At 45.0% G+C, this 16,798-nt stretch overlaps 1 protein-coding gene across 12 annotated transcripts in view; it reads right to left on the bottom strand.

Moving 5' to 3' along the window:
• ndst3 (N-deacetylase/N-sulfotransferase (heparan glucosaminyl) 3) overlaps nucleotides 1-16,798 on the bottom strand; it is a 1,441,915-nt gene that overhangs the window by 1,226,162 nt on the left and 198,955 nt on the right. Inside the window, exon 1 of one of the 12 annotated variants that reach the window (XM_038791873.1) lies at nucleotides 5,580-5,600. The exons of the other annotated variants lie outside the window; for them this stretch is intronic. The gene's annotated coding sequence lies outside the window, so the exon portion shown is untranslated. Of the gene's footprint in view, nucleotides 1-5,579; nucleotides 5,601-16,798 lie in introns of those variants that run through there. 12 annotated transcript variants of the gene reach the window in all.

Consider the following 16,798-nt stretch of genomic DNA (forward strand, 5'->3'; position numbering starts at 1 on the left):
GAGGCATTGGGAATTGGCAAGACTAGTCGCTCGTGAATGTTCCTTTCTGATATCTCATGTGAATTCTCGGTCTTGATCATGTTCACATGTGAGGTAGCAATTGGGAGATTCTCAAGGGTGAAAGGAGCAACAATCTGCAGGGATAGAATTCCACAGAGAGGAAAACTATTAACTTGCTCACCTCCCATACGTCATATTTTCAGCTCTCAGTATGTTAGGATTACTTGTTGATCTTACTAGGTGGTGCATGAAAGACTCGATACACAATAGATATTTTCTGAATAACAATATACTTGAATATGACAAGAGAAGCAATTCAAGCAGTGATTACAGGCGCGATTTAACGGAAACATTTCTAAGTGTCATTTTGGGCGTGATTGGCGGGCTGCTTCTCGGTGGCCAAGTTGAGTCTGGCTGCCTGGGCTTCCACCAGCACCGCAAAGGCAGCCTCTGCAGGACCGACATAATCAGCCATATTGTTCTATATGTAAGGAATTGAAGAAGGAGAGAGTCCGACAATCAGTTAGGACTTCCACCTCGGGAGCCTCAAATCCCCCAAACCTCCCCACCCTGACGTGTCCCACCTCTCTGAATGCTATTCATCGAGCCAATTGTGCTGGCAAACCTCATTCTTCACACTCACCCCTGACCACATCAGGAGCCCTTAGACACCAGACTGTGTTCAGCTCCACTCCCTGAACCACACAGGGCGTGTGGTCGCAAGTATATCCCCAGTGCAGAAACCCAGTTCTTGAGTGTTTTGTTGTTGGCTGCTGCCTCTGTGGTGCTGACACTTTGACTTCAGCAAACTGTTCAGGCTTCAAAGTTTGATTGAAATGTGATGTAATCAGTAACAAAGATTTGAAAATCAACTATGTAACATTCCACATATCACACTAACCATTAAACAACAAGGAAACATCACCATTCCATATTGGTAGCAATACAAAGCTATATCAGCTGTTTCACTCATCACGGGTTCTTCAACAGAAACAGAGGACAAGGCTGAGAATGTATTATCACGTCCAGACCTTTGTAATAGAAATGATCTGTCCATCAATATGTTACTTGTTTCACGTATCAGTGCCATTCTCCATCCAGGAGCCACAGCTGTGCAGGCCCAATCTCACCGGAACCAAATCCTGGCATCCACATATTCCACTGGAGCTCAAGATGCAGTTGTACATGCTTAACTTCCAGTGTGTTTAACCTGCAGTGATGTACCAGCTACATACACCACCCATCACATCAGCAACAAAAGCATCGGTGAAAGTATTTCTTTAACGCCATCATCGGTGGCCCATTTGGATCAATGTCGCACACCAGCGTCTTCTTGCTTCAAACCAGATTGCCTTCTGGAGTTCGTACGTCTCCCTGAGCCCAGTGTTCCAGGATCAAGGTATCTTAGAAACAATTGTCCTTCTTTCTGGCTACAGAAAAGGAAGGCAACAGCAGCCTCCAGGCATTTGTAGCCACCAGTAGGAGCAAGCAGCAAACACAACCTGCAGCTGCAAGTGCTGTCACAACTAACAATTCGCCATTCGCAATAACCTTCAGCAGTGACGCTGGAGGCTGCTCACAGTCAATGGGACTTCAAGTGACCGTCAGCATGTAACCAAGAACAAGGCTCTTCCTGAAAGCTTTTTGTAGGACAGACAGGCAGCAGCTGTAGTTGCTCCTGTATGGGATATTGGATGATGGCTTGAAGGCCTCATGGACGAAAATCGCCACCCCCCCCACCCCCCCTACTGTCCCAGGCGTGACCTCCGACCTGGAACACGTCAGCACCCCAACCCTCCTGAGGGGCCTCCCACCTGCTACGAGAACTGGAGCAGCAGCACCGGTGCCTTTGAGCTGGAAAATGGAAATGTCTACTCGCCTTCAGTTCCCCTCAGCAGCCATTGCGGCAACTTCACGTTTTTAAAAAGGAGCACTAAATGATGCCCATGTGATTTTCTCACCGGCGAGCCATTAATTCCTGGAAGGCCGTTACATTCAGTATCAATCTCACTAATGAGATGGAAATTAATGCAAATTGGGGTTAATGATGTGCTCGCCATAATTGGGTGAGACCCGGAACTCGCCATCAGGAGCGGATTGTTTGGACAGCAAATTGATTTATGCCCGGCACGAATCTCAATTTTGGCCTTTGCCAAGCACAACGCGGTGGTTAAATCGCGCCATACATTTTCTCAATAAAGACTTTTTCAGTCCATACTTAAACATCAAACGTGTCACTACTGCTAATTCTGACCCAGAAAGTAATTTTACTTCTAATACAATATTGATAACTAAATGCAGCTAATTTTAACATCTGAATTCTTAATGGTGTGATTAATCACACTTTAAAAGTCTTTCTTAGTTCCTGGAATCTATTCTTATTTCAAATTCTAACTCGAAAGAGATTTCACAGCTGGTGCTAATTAAAAAGGAAATTGCAGTTCGTTCGCGTAGTGCAAGTGCTTGGGAGCACATTCTGTGACCAATTTAAATGGGTTTATTGTTGCTCCATTTGTGTAGAATGGGATTTTTAGTGGGAGATAGCTTTCTTAAGTTCAGGACCCATGTGTGCTGGATCACCTGAGTTCAGCAAATATCAGGAAACTAGACAGGTCAAAGAGCATGCCTGCAAAATAATCTGATTGTCCTTCCTTAGAACAAGTACAGTTCACTGAGTGGGAGTTTGATCAACAATGGTCAGGCGAGTATCGTTATGAGAGCATTGGTGGAGTCCGCCTGACTAATGTGGGAGCAGCATTCATAGAATCTCAGAAATATACTGTGCAGGAGGTAATTTGATGCACTGTGTCTGTGCTGGCTTTTCCTACATCCCTATTTTTTATCCGTGACTCTGTACGTTTCTCAATCCTATGGAATCTGTCCAATAGCCGCTTCAAATTATATATGGAACAGCTTCCAGCACCTTTTCAGGTATATTGTACCAGATTGGGACAATTCTGAAATGGAAATATTCTCCTAATTTCCCCCCCTACTGTCCCACTAGCCAGAAGGGACACTTTTTCTTTATCTGTTCTAATAATACCCTTCATCATCTTGAAAACCTGTACTCGGTAACTCGTGAACCTTCTTTGTTGCAAAGGCAATAGTCCTAACTTTTCCAACATCTCCTTACACCGGGCATCCCTCATTCATGAAAAAATCCTGGTAAACTGCCTCACATTTTGGACAGAAATGTCAGTGACTGTATGCCATTAGGAAGGGGCTTGCCTCCGCTTGATCCCAACCACATTCCCCATTGGTTTCTAAAATAACTGGGATTTTGGAAAAGGTTTGTCAGGGACCCAGGCCATTTATCTGGTTTAGGCCCATATTCACTTGTTTGGAAGTCACCTTATTTCACAAAGGATTGAGAACAGAATTTAATGCTCCCCTCTGAGGTGGGTTTGGAGGTGGGTGGCCATTGTCAATTGAGAGTAGCTTTTAAGAAATGGGTGTTTAAGAATGTACCTTTAAGAAATTAATGTTTATCAGTGATGTCAGAGTGTGGGTGGAGCTGGGCTGTTTGTCAGCTTTTTACTTTCGTTTTAGACAGTTTGCTGCAGTGTGTGTTTTAGTTTCGTTTTCAGAGCTAGATAGCTGTAGTCATAGCCAGAAGGTGTATTAGAGTCTCTCGATAATCAAAAGAATGTAAATCGATCCTTTGGTGATTTAAAACTAATAACTGCTCTCAGTAGTGACTTTAACCTGATGTGCTTCTGTTGAAAGGCTTTGTTTTAAGTCTTGTGGATGTTAAAAGGAAAGTAAGAATTACTTAGTGTTGTATTCTTTGGGGGTTGTATTTAAATTAATGGTTGCTAAGATGTTCACTGTATGTTTTTAAAAGGTAAACTTGAGTTCATAGAATAAACATTGTTTTGCTTTTAAAAAAAATACTTTTCCATTTCTGCTGTACCACACCTGTAGAGTGGGCCGTGTGCTCCCCTTACCACAATCTGGAAGGTGTGGGGTTAAGGACAACCTTCCCGCCTGGGTTGACACTTCAGGGTTACTTCAGGGTCTCATTCCAATGCAGCTGGCATTCAACCAGCCGCAGGTGAAAACCATGCCATGCGAGCAAAGTGCCATGTAAACCATGGTGGGCATGCCTGTGGGCTGGTGGTGGGGATTTAGGAAGCTCATATTCAACAGACAGATCTGTTATCGGAACAGGTCACCCATGTGGGCGTACCACTGCCTTTTCTTTAAATTGTCCCCCCACCTGCCCTCACTGGTGCCTTCCCAACAGGCCTCACCTACTTTTCCTCCAGGGCTCCAATGATAATCTTCAGCCTGGGCCTCCTTCAGACAGTCACCATCACTCCAATGCATTTACATCTTTCCTCAATTAAAGAAAGCAGTACTCCAGATATGATCTTACCAATGCTCTGTATAAATGAAGCATAACCTCCTTCCTCTTGTATTCAATTCCCTTTGCCAGAAACAAGAACACTCTATTAGATTTGCTCATTACTTGCTGCACCTGCTGCGGTCCTGTGCGCTGAGACACCCGGATCCCTCTACATCTCAGAACTCTGCAATCTCTCACCACTTAAATAACTTCTTTTTGATTCATCCTGCCAAATTCCCACATTATACTCCATTTGTCAGATGTTTTCCTATCTATATCCTTGCCTCCACATGTCCCCTTCAGAACATACTTTCCTATTTATCTTCGCTCAGGCGAGTGCATTGCTTGAGGTGAGGAGTCATAACTGGGCAGTACTTCCTGGCACTACCTCGGCGGTGTCAGGGCAGTGCCCGGACAGTGCGCGGGGGGGGGGGGGGGGGGGGGGGGGGTTCCATTCTACTTTTTGTGTACAGGGGTACCCTTTAAAAATGGTGTCCCAATCTTTAAAAGCAAAGTTCTGCAATGAGAGTCCATCCCGCCCCTTCAAGTTTTTTTTAACTAAGTTACGAGCAATAAGGTGAACAGCATTGCCAGTAAACGCTGCTTTCCCTGCCCACTGCCACACTCTGCATAAAAAGGGGGAAATTCCACCTTCTGTCTACTTACTCAGCACTTCTCAGTTACTGCTATTATCGACTGGGCTAGATTCTACCAGAACAAGATTAACACTTTAAACTTGTTCACTCATCCAAAAACGAAGGTATGCACTCAATATCACTCTTGTGGGCTAGATTCAGACAATGGGTAATATATTCTACACTATAGGGATGATTTTCCAATGAGGATTCCCAGTGGGGAACAGTGTCCCCACATGAGAGAAAATTAGAATTTTAGATTCTGTCCTGCACATGATTTTCTGACTATTAATTTAAATGGCTGAAAAATTATTTACAGTAAGTGTCTAATTCGTAAAGTTCTCCACAAAATCAAAAAATGAATCCGTAACCCTACAAATCTGTATAATATTTTAATAATACACAATTCTTGCACCATGTTGTACAATTTTTAATCTATCATCAGGTGCGTGGCGAAGATTCCTTTTGTTCATTTTCTATTGCACAATCCGAAATGCAAGTTCAAAAACTCTCTTTAAAATTTAATGTCAAGTAGCATGAGGAATCTTTCCCCATTACTATGAATTTCATTCCTGCAAAAAAGAAGGTTCACTGACCTTTCTACAAAGTGTTCCACTTGTTCTTTTATCAGTTATTTGGCTCTGAAAAAATTCTGAAATTTACAATTTGTATTAAAAAAATGTATTCAAGTAATGGTCCATGTTTATGTATTTTGCATATGGTGTCATTCAATCCAACTGTAGTTTAGTGGAGAGGTTTGTAGTAAGTGAGTTGCTGGGCCATTTCAGATGAATATTGATTCGGATATGTTTTCACCCATTCAAATCCACCCACTTGCACAGTGCTCAGATCAGGCTCTGAGAGTCAACTATGGTAAAGTATTGAATTCAGACACCAGGTAAATATGACGGTTATCCATGCTTACGGAGCATTAATAAATCAGTGGATTTTTAAGGCAAACTGATCTATTTCATGGTAGCTTTTACTGCTGGATTTTTAAAAATGTTTTAACTTGAATTTAATTTGAATTCACATTTACTGGATCATTAGTCCAAGTCTCTGGCTTCCTATTACAGTAATATAATCGCTACACTAGCGATATCACCGCCACAGCACAAAATCCTTCTTTATTACCACGCATTTGATATCTGATCTGATATGATGCCATGCATTTTCAGTTCAAAGCAACTGCACCGTTAACTCCCCAATTCCATTTGAATGGAGCAAAATAATAAGATGCAGGGTGACATTAGATAGTTCTGCCAATTTCAAGACCAAAAATGTTTCCTGTAAGATCAAGGGGCTGGATTCTCCACCGACGGGATGCTCCGTTTTGCCGGCAGCCCGTTCAAGGGAACATCCCACCGGCGGGGTGAAACAGAAATGTGGCGCGGCGGGGCGGAGAATTCAGCCCAAGCTGTTTCCAATGCTGGACACGATTTAACAGAAATGAAACACGGTCTCGGGCATGTTAAGTCGGTTGTTTCCCGGCACTGGTAGTGCTGAGAACGACCCTGCTACTAAATGGGACTCTGCTTCATTTCCGGGCCTCGGCGAGGAATGCCCCACCAAGACAGCACTTAGCCCCATTTCCTGCATGAATGAGGTCCACTTGCTAGGAATAGATCAGGGCCCCATTTTAAAATGGAGTCCCAATCTTTGAACCCCCAACTGCGGCCTCCGGAACGCTCAATGCCCCAGCTTACCAATCGGGGGTCCTCAAGCCCCCACAACCCTCCTCATAAGGGCAGAGCACCCCTGGCCTGATCCCCGTTGCCGGCAAGATGCCATTTTGGCATGGCCGGCCTGATGCCCTGGTAGTGCCAAGGAGCTCAGGTGGCACTCCCAGTGTTCCAGACTGACAGTGCCACGGTGCGAGGTGGCATGGAGGTGCCAGGGAGACTCTGCCCCCCCCATCCCCACAAGTGCCTGCATGAATGGTCCATGTGTGGAGACCAGTGCTACAAAGCCCTCTCTTGGGATCTACGGGGCGCGGACGTTAGATCCTGAGCCTTGGGTAACTCCGGCGCAAACATTCCCAAGTGAGCTCGACTGCACACTTGAATATGCAAATTTGAATCCCCCCATTGTGAATATGCAAATTTGGATCCCCCATTGTGGGCAGGATCCAGGTCTCGCGAGGCGTAATGAGGTCAGTAAGCCAAAGAGCCTCGTCAGTTCCTGAGCCAGGCGCAATGCGGCCAGTTTGGCTAGGAGATGAAAGCACTGTATCCATTTTTGAAAGAAAAATTATTCTCTGTTTCTAATTTCAATGTGACCCACTTGTGGCGTTCTGTTTGCTATCTTCTGCATTGTCATGAACCCACAGGGCATGATTTTCAACCTCTAATTACAACACTACTTTACATAAATGTATCCATGCAAAATCCTTTTTTATGATTTATTTTCAAAATCAATAAATGCTAATTAGTTCACAAGAGTGTAAACATAAGCAACCTCTTTAATAATTATGACCTCGAGCTAAATTCATCATTGGCAACTTTAGCAAATTAGAAGCATGATGTAAAATATCCAGCAGTCATTTTCATCTGAGCTAGTGCCTTCCATATGCACAACTTGCATTATAGGCTGGCTGGAAAACATAGTAATTTCTAGATGCAAAAAGATTAAGGTCTATCTAGATAATTTGCTACCGTCTGGTAGTGTTATGATCCAATAATAATCATGGCTATTGACTAATCACAGCAACTCGATCTCTATCAATTTGTCTGTAATAGACCCAGAAATGACATGGGAAAAATCCCAATGATAGAAAGGTTTGAGAAACATGCATCCAGCATCACTTTCTTTCTTCCCTGGTTTGCTATACTTACCATATCATGGCCGTAATTCTCATTTGGGAGACTAAGGGCTCCGGTCCCCCAGTCATGTGTGCATACAGTCCAGACAGATCATTCCATGCATGAAATAACAAAGGACATGTATAAATAGACAATGTAAATAAATAGACACTGACATCAGGTAAAATATACGAGAGCGTAGTACGACTCAGTAGATATAATGTGGAGAGATCAGTTCAGTCCATAAGAGGGTCATTCAGTAGGGTTGGGCGAGCTCTGCTGATCCCCTGCTTCCTCTGCAGTGGGCAGTGCTTCTGTGGAGTGGCAACACCTAGTGAACGCCTTGTTAAGCTTGGCCACACCCATCCCCATGATGAAACAGCCGGAGTATGGGTGTGTCCAGAGGGACAGCCTGGGTGGGCTCCCAGATGACCAGAGGTTCTCTGAGCATTCACAGGCAGCACTCAGTGTGGGCAGTTAGTGTTACCATATCATGGCCGGAATTCTCCATTTGGGAGACTAAGGGCTCCGGTCCCCCAGCCATGTGTGCGTACAGTCCAGACGGATCATTCCATGCATAAAATAACAAAGGACATGTATAAATAGACATGTTTATGTAGCTCCGGGGAGTGCATTGGCACTAAGTCGTTTCCCCGCTATTACCCTGTGGTGAACCACTGTACACCTGTATTAGGGGATGTAAGGTAGGACCTGTATTACAGGTTCGCCGGTAGCCCCTGCCGGCTGGGTCCGCCCGGTAGGAGTATAAATATGCGTGTCCATTTCTGCCATTTCGCCAGCTGCAGCAGGAGGCCACGCATCTAACTGCAATAAAGCCACAGTTGTACCCAACCTTAGTCTTTGTGCAATTGATCATGCATCATACCCCTAGCCCAGGCAGCCATCCCCAGTAAGCGTGACAATCTTTGAGGCTTTTTGAAAGTTTTTTTAAGCCGCCCACTCTCCCTCCATAGCCATGGTACCCAGGCCTTGGTTGTAAATACTTGCACTAATTTGTGCCAGCAAGACGTCCGCATAAGAGGCGCAGTGCATTGTAGAGGGGTGTAGCATGAAGTGTCCAAGTGATCAATGATATTAAAATCCATGCAAGTGACAGTGTTCCATGGATCCGCCATCGTGGGGCGCAAACCTCAATATCAGCCCCTTTGAGCGATTGGAGCATAGTGCCAGATTCAGCAACGGACGCAAAGTGTAATGTTTCAATTTTGCGTGATTCTCCGCTCGATCGCGATTCTTGCTTCCAGCATTACAAAGTGGAGAAGGCAGCCCATTGTCCTGATGAGGGCAAAACAAAAAGCTTTGACAGGATGTCCTTTTCAGCAATATTTGGTTATACCATCAGATATAGGAGCAGAATTGGGTCATGCGTCCCATCAGGTCTGCTCCACCACATGATCATGGCTGATATGTTTCTCATCCCCTTCTCACCGTAACTGCTAATCCCCTTATAAATCAAGAACCTATCTCAGTTTTAAAGGTGCTCAGTGACTTGGCCTCCACAGCTTTCTGTGGCAATGAGTTCCCCATAAGAGTTCCCCCTTTACAGAGATACCTCATTACAGAGACCCCTGCCTGAAAGCTAGAGAGCAGTCCAGGTGGAAACAGTGAAAAAAATCATTGCATTAAAACTCACATGTCCCCTTCACCTGCTGCCTGAGGCAGAGAAAGCAGCTGTGGAAAATTCCGACAAAGCGATATCACCACAGCTTAAAGCCCCTCAGATCTGCAAGGCTTGTATTCACATCACTGAGAAATTGCTTGACAGCTTCCAGACAGCTAGCTATCTGGATTGCTTAATTTCATTTCCCTTCAAGCTGGGATGGATCACTTGTGGCTTGCTGTGGAACTGACGGCAATGTTTATGAACATCAAGCAATGATTGACAGCACTTGGCCACGTCAAATGCAGTAAAGTGCTTTCTGAAGAGAAAACAAGGAAGTGAGAGCATTTAACTTGTCCCCAAGCAGCTAGCCTCTTACTTGTTTAGAGGGAAAGAGTGAGAGGATTGGAGGATAATCACAATATAGATTGGATTGGATTTGTTTATTGTCATGCGTACCAAGGTACACTGAAAAGTATTTTTCTGGAAGCAGCTCAACAGATCATTAAGTACATGAAAAGCAAAGGAAATAAAAGAAAATACATAATAGGCCAACACAAGGTACACAATGTAACTACATAACTCCGGCTTCGGGTGAAGCACACGGGGGTGTAGCGTTAATGAGGTCAGTCCATAAGAGGGTTATTTAGATGTCTGGTAACAGCGGGGAAGAAGCTGTTTTTGCATCTGTTCGTGCGTGTTCTAAGACCTTTGTATCTCCTGCCCGATGGAAGAAGTTGGAAGAGTGAGTAAGCCGGGTGGGAGGGGTCTTTGATTATGCTGCCCGCTTTCCCCAGGCACGGGAAGTGTAGATGGAGTCAATGGATGGGAGGCAAGTTTGTGTCATGTTCTGGGCTGTGTTCGTGACTCTTTGTAGTTTCTTGCGGTCTTGGGCCAAGCAGTTGCCATACCAGGCTGTGATGCAACCAGATAGGATGCTTTCCATGGTGCATCTGTAAAAGTTGGTAAGGGTTGATGTGGACATTCCGAATTTCCTTAGTTTCCTGAGGAAAAGCGCTGTTGTGCTTTCTTGTCTATGTCAGTTGTCGGGGACGTGGACACAGAATTCAATACACAGGGCATCCTGCCCCAAATTCTTCTGAAGCAGCACTAGACACGGTGTATAAAGAGGACAAGAGGAAATAGTCCCTCTTCCCTCAAGGGGTCAACTGCCCTTTCTATCAGATACTGGGCACGATTTTCCTCCCACCACCCTGCCTGGTGTGTTTTATGGTGGTGGAGACGGCCTGCCATCGGCTGGTGATGGGATCTTCCAGTCCTGCCGCTTTGAATGATGTTTTCTGTTGTTCACACCCTTTGTTGCGGGGGAACCCACGATGGAGGGTCGCTGGACCAGAATATCGTGCTGGGGAGTCTGGTCGGAAAAGCCCTCCCAGTGGAAGCAATTAGTCATAGCACTTAATGCAAGCAGTCTAATTGTAAAGACCTGCAGTGCTGTAAAAGGTTCAATGGCCCCACACAACTGGTTAAAGCCAGTGACTGCAAGTATACATGTTATATCCTTACAAATGAACAACTAGCCTCAGCCCCTGCTTAACTCGTTGCATCGCCTACACTCATCCACCAACAGTCTCGATCAGGCACAACTCATTCCTAACATTCAAAGCTTCTATGCCCACACCTGTCTGGCATGGAATGCATTAGAACTTTGGTTCCCAACCTTTCTACGTCATGGCACGCCTCCATATCATAAAAGGTTTTGAGGAACATCTATTTTCTCCAACTGAGCTGCTCCCTCGCAAAAAGTCTTTTTATCTCTTAAACCTCCTGAAAACATGTCAAGCCACCATTTGGTGCAGTTTTCATTAATTTAAATTTACAATGGAAGCCTGTCAAATGCAACATTCAGGCCTGTTTTTGATTTTCTTAACATTATTAGTTCCCGTTTCTGGGAACTTTGTTTTTTATCCACTTCTCCCTGTCTTGTCTCCTGTTTTTTTTTCAATCTCTTCCTGTCTCCCTCACTTCTCCCAGGCGTCTGCACCCTTTTTGAGTTTTTGCTCTGTGTGCAGGCAAAAGCTTTGACTTCAACTCCGTGGTCAGCATCTCCAATGCACAAAGAACCTGGGATCGCCTGTGCCTATGCTTGCCAGGAAAGGGCTGCACATACCATGCGTAGTTCCGAACGTTTTATGTTGGTAATCCGAACTGCACAGGTGCCGATCAGGAATGGGTCACACATGAGCAGTCTGATTTTTTTTTTACATCGGTTAGGCCCATGCGCATGCGCCTGTCCAATGTAAACAATCCGAACCATGCACGTGCAGCCCATTCCCAGCTCGCAATGCAAGTGGGAGGCCCGAGGTTAATCGGGACTTTGAGATGCTGACTGCAGAGCTGAAAACGAAGATTAGATTTAGTTTATTTACATCAATGTTGAATCATTCTGAATCTTATTTTGCGGCTCACTTCTGAAGCCTTCATGGCACATCACTGTGGAACCTCTGCACTGGAAGTGTACATGCAATATGTGGACTCCCTGGAATTTTGCAGCTAAAAAGTGTTTTCCTGATCTGAAAATACTTTGGCCGAGATTCGCCGAGCCTCCACACCGCAATCGCGCCGGGAGAATTGCCACCAGTTGCGCGCGCGTGCGTGGTTGAGGCATCTCCGATCTGAGACCATTGAAAGAGGCCCTCGCGGCGATCCTCTGCGGTTGCGCGGCCGAGTTCCCACCAGCGTGGTTCACGTATGGTTCACCTGGCGGGAGCTCAGAGTCGCGGCTGCAATGAAAATGAAATGAAATGAAAATCGCTTATTGTCACGAGTAGGCTTCAAATGAAGTTACTGTGAAAAGCCCCTAGTCGCCACAATCCGGCGCCTGTTCGGGGAGGCTGGTACGGGAATGGCTGTCCTGGTAGGGGTGGAGGGGGGTTCCCTCACCAAGGGGGGGGGCCTCCACAACGGCCAGGTCTGCGATCGGGCGCCACCGATCGGCGGGTGCACGTGATCTGGGGGGGACGGGGGAGGCCTACTTCTTTGGCGCCGGCCCACTGTGTGGGTCCGCCACAGGCAGCCACCGCGCGCATGCGCAGACCCGCGGCTGGAAGTGCAGGGCCCTGTATTGGCAGCCAAAGCTGCGTGGAGCACTCTTGGGGCCCTGCAAGCCCCCTTAAAAATGGAGACTCGCCCCGGACTTTCTGGAAAAAAGTCCGGAGTGATTCGTGCCTGTTTTCCAGCGGATGTGGGGACATAGCCCCATTATTGGAGAATCCCGCCCTTTATTGTTCTTTAATGCAATTTAAATTGAGGACTAATTTGGACTGATGCTGTATCAAGGTTCAAACAGTTCACTTTGAAAGAAGGCTGAAAGCAGATTACCTACCCACCACGTCAACTATTGACATGATTCATGACACCAGACAGTAAATTTAAAAACAGAGTCTCAGAAGGTTTAATAAATGTTAAGTGAAATATAGTGTTAAAATGAAAAATATTGCACATGGAAGTAATTATTTCATTTTGGCACCTTTCCATGTCCAAGAAGGCCAAATGCAACAATATTTCCGAGTTTCCAGTTTATATTTCCACATTTTGGAAGCATCAAAAATTTCCAGGTGGAGCATATCACATATTAAATCCGCTTCCCATATTATAAAAAATATGCTTGAGCCCAAAACTGAGTAATAGTTTTGACTACACCAGTGTGCATATCTCCTTTTCATTTTTGCTTTTTCATTTAGAGAGCAATTTAGTGCTTATTAAGAGCAATAATTCGGCCAGATTTATTGCTATGGACAAACTGCTATTTGGAACTAAATTGAGCCAGTTCAGAATTCTGGCACTTAAATTATTTTTTCATCTCTTTCCACATGCCAGAGAAATGCATGTGTTTTCATGGGTTTGATCCTAAGGCTGTAATTACCCCTTTTGAAGTCCTTTTTTTAATGATTTGTAAAAAGTAAAACATTATTCAGAAGGACCTTCAGCAATATAATTGCGAGAAAAATCTAAAAAAGAGACATCTAGTTCAGACATGTCGGACAACAGTTGCATTTTAAAATGTTATGAATGGAAGATATTAGGTGAAGTTCTATTCTGGTTAGCAATTAGAGGCCAAGCACTTTTCATCTTAACAGTCCGAGTACTTCTGAATTTCTTTAATGTTTGTCAATGTAGCCATCAATTTTTAATGGGAATATTTAATATGTCAAAAATAAAACAGCTGAAAATTGTAAATCCAGATACAATGACTGTTTGAAAATTGAGATCAGTTTTTCAATGTATGGATTGGGTGAGGGGTCTTCAAATGCCCTCTCCACCCATCTGGTGACAAAGTGGGAAGCCTGATTGATTTTAGTCCTTCATTTAACTAACAGGCAAGCAGTCAACAATAATCTGTTTATTGGGCAGCACTGTTGCACACTGGTTAGCACTGCTGCCTCAGCGCCAGGGACCTGGGTTCAATTCCCGCCTTGGGTAACTGTCTGTGTGGAGTTTGTACTTCTCCCCGTATCTGTGGGATTTCCTCTGGGTGCTCCGGTTTCCTCACAGAGTCTAATGAATGTTCAGATCAGGTGGATTGGCTATGTTTAATTGCCCCTTAGTGTGCAAAGATGTGCAGGTTATGTGGGGCTATGCAGATAGGACGTGGGAGTCGGCCTAGGTCGGGTGTCCTTTCGGAGGTCCGATGCAGACTCAGTGGGCCAAATGGCCTCCTTCTGCATTGTAGAGTTTCTGCGATTCTATAGGCTATCTGCAACTTTGGAAAGTTGGAAATATGGTGAGTTTGCTCCACTTCAAGGCAGACTGAAGCTTTTAAAGACAAGGTATACTTTTCTAAGGGTTTCTTTATATTTGTTTATGGGATGTAGTTGTCACTGGAAAGGCCAACATTTATTAGCCATCGCAAATGGCCCTTGGTAAGCAGGTGGTGAACTATCTTATTAAACCTTTGCAGTCCATGTGATTTAGGTACAAGAAGGTTGCTCATCATTACCTTCTCAACAGCTATTTGGGATGAACAATCAATGCTGCTCTTGCCAGCGATACACACATCCAAAGAACATATGAAAGAAAACTTGGAATACCTACTATTGACTGGGACTCACTTAGTGCTCAGGGCCTGGATGGGGCAGAGTTTGTAAGGAGCATCAAGGAGGGCTTCTGAAAACAATATATAGACAGTCCAACTAGGGAAGGGGCTGCACTGGACCTGGTATTGGGGAATGAGCCCAGCAAGGTGGTAGAAGTTTCAGTAGGGGAGCATTTCGGGAATAGTGACCTTTTGAAGTCCTTTTTTAATGATTTGTAAAAGGTAAGTTTTAAAGTGCTGGTGGACAAGGATAAGAGTGGTCCTGGGGTGAGTGTGCTAAATTGGAGGAACGCTAATGATAATATTAGGCGGAAACTGAAGAACCTAGATTGGGGGAGGATGTTTGAGGGTAAATCGACATCTGACATGTGGGAGGCTTTCAAATATCAGTTGAAAGTAATTCTGGACCGTTCCTGTGTGGAAGAAGGATAAATATGGCAAGTTACGGGAACCTTGGATAATGAGAGATATTGTAGGCCTCCTCAAAAAAGAAAAAGGAGGCATTTGTCAGGGCTAGAAGGCTGGGAACAGACAAAGCCTGTGTGGAATATCAAGAAAGTAGGAAGGAACTTAAGCAAGGAGTCAGGAGGGCCAGAAGAGATCACGAAAAGTCATTGGCAAATAGGGTTAAGGAAAATCCCAAGGCTTTTTGCACGTACATAAAAAGCAAGAGGATACCCAGGGAAAGGGTTGGCCCACTGAAGCATAAGCAAGAGAATCTATGTGTGGAACCAGAGGAAATGGGCGAGGTGCTAAATGGATACTTTGCATCAGTATTCATCAAAGAGAAGGAATTGGTGGATGTTGAGTCTGGAGAAGGGTGTACATATAGCCTGGGTCACATTGAGATCCAAAAAGACGAGGTGTTGGGCGTCTTGAAAAATATTAAGGTAGATACGTCCCAAGGGCCAGATGGAATCTACGCCAGAATACTGAAGGAGGCTAGAGAGGAAATTGCTGAGGCCTTGGCAGAAATCTTTGGATCCTCACTGTCTTCAGGTGATGTCCCAGAGGACTGGAGAATAGCCAATGTTGTTCCTTTGTTTAAGAAGGGTAGCAAGGATAATCCAGGGAACTACAGGCTGGTGAGCCTTACGTCGGTGGTAGGGAAATTACTGGAGAAAATTCTTCGAGACAGGACCTACTCCCATTTGGAAGCAAATGGACATATTAGTGACAGGAAGCATGGTTTTGTGAAGGGGAGGTCATGTCTCACTAACTTGATAGAGTTTTTCGAAGACGTCACAAAGATGCTTGATGCAGGTAGGGCAGTGGATGTTGTCTATATGGACTTCAGTAAGGCCTTTGACAAGGTCCCTCACGGTAGACTGGTACAAAAGGTGAAGTCACACGGGATCAGGGGTGAGCTGGCAAGGTGGATACAGAACTGGCTAGGTCATAGAAGGCAGAGAGTAGCAATGGAAGGGTGCTTTTCTAAGTGGAGGGCTGTGACTAGTGGTGTTCCGCAGGGGTCAGTGCTGGGACCTTTGCTGTTCGTAGTGTATATATAAATGATTTGGAGGAAAATGTAACTGGTCTGTTTGTAAGTTTGCAGACGACACAAAGGTCGGTGGAATTGCGGATAGCGATGAGGACTGTCAGAGGATACCGCAGGATTTAGACCGTTTGGAGACTTGGGCGGAGAGATGGCAGATGGAGTTTAATCCGGACAAATGTGAGGTAATGCATTTTGGAAGGTCTAATGCAGGTAGGGAATATACAGTGAATGGTCGAACCCTCAAGAGTATTGAAAGTCAGAGAGATCTAGGTGTACAGGTCCACAGGTCACTGAAAGGGGCAACACAGGTAGAGAAGGTAGTCCAGAAGGCATACGGCATGCTTGCCTTCATTGGCCGGGGCATTGAGTATAAGAATTGGCAAGTCACGTTGCAGCTGTATAGAACCTTAGTTAGGCCACACTTGGAGTATAGTGTTCAATTCTGGTCGCTAAACTACCAGAAGGATGTGGAGGCTTTAGAGAGGGTGTAGAAGAGATTTACCAGGATGCTTCCTGGTATGGAGGGCATTAGCTATGAGGAGCGGTTAAATAAACTTGGTTTGTTCTCACTGGAACGACAGAGATTGAGGGGCGACCTGATAGAGGTCTACAAAATTATGAGGCGCATAGACAGAGTGGATAGTTAGAGGCTTTTCCCCAGGTAGAGGGGTCAATTACTAGGGTGCATAGGTTTAAGGTGCGAGGGGCAAGGTTTAGTGGAAATGTACGACACAAGTTTTTTACACAGAGGGTAGTGGGTGCCTGGAACTCGCTGCCGGAGGAGAAGCAGGGACGATAGTGACGTTTAAGGGGCATCTTGACAAATACATGAATAGGAT

Source organism: Scyliorhinus canicula, chromosome 3 (genome assembly GCF_902713615.1).
Source record: "Scyliorhinus canicula chromosome 3, sScyCan1.1, whole genome shotgun sequence".
Taxonomy (NCBI): Eukaryota; Metazoa; Chordata; class Chondrichthyes; order Carcharhiniformes; family Scyliorhinidae; genus Scyliorhinus; species Scyliorhinus canicula.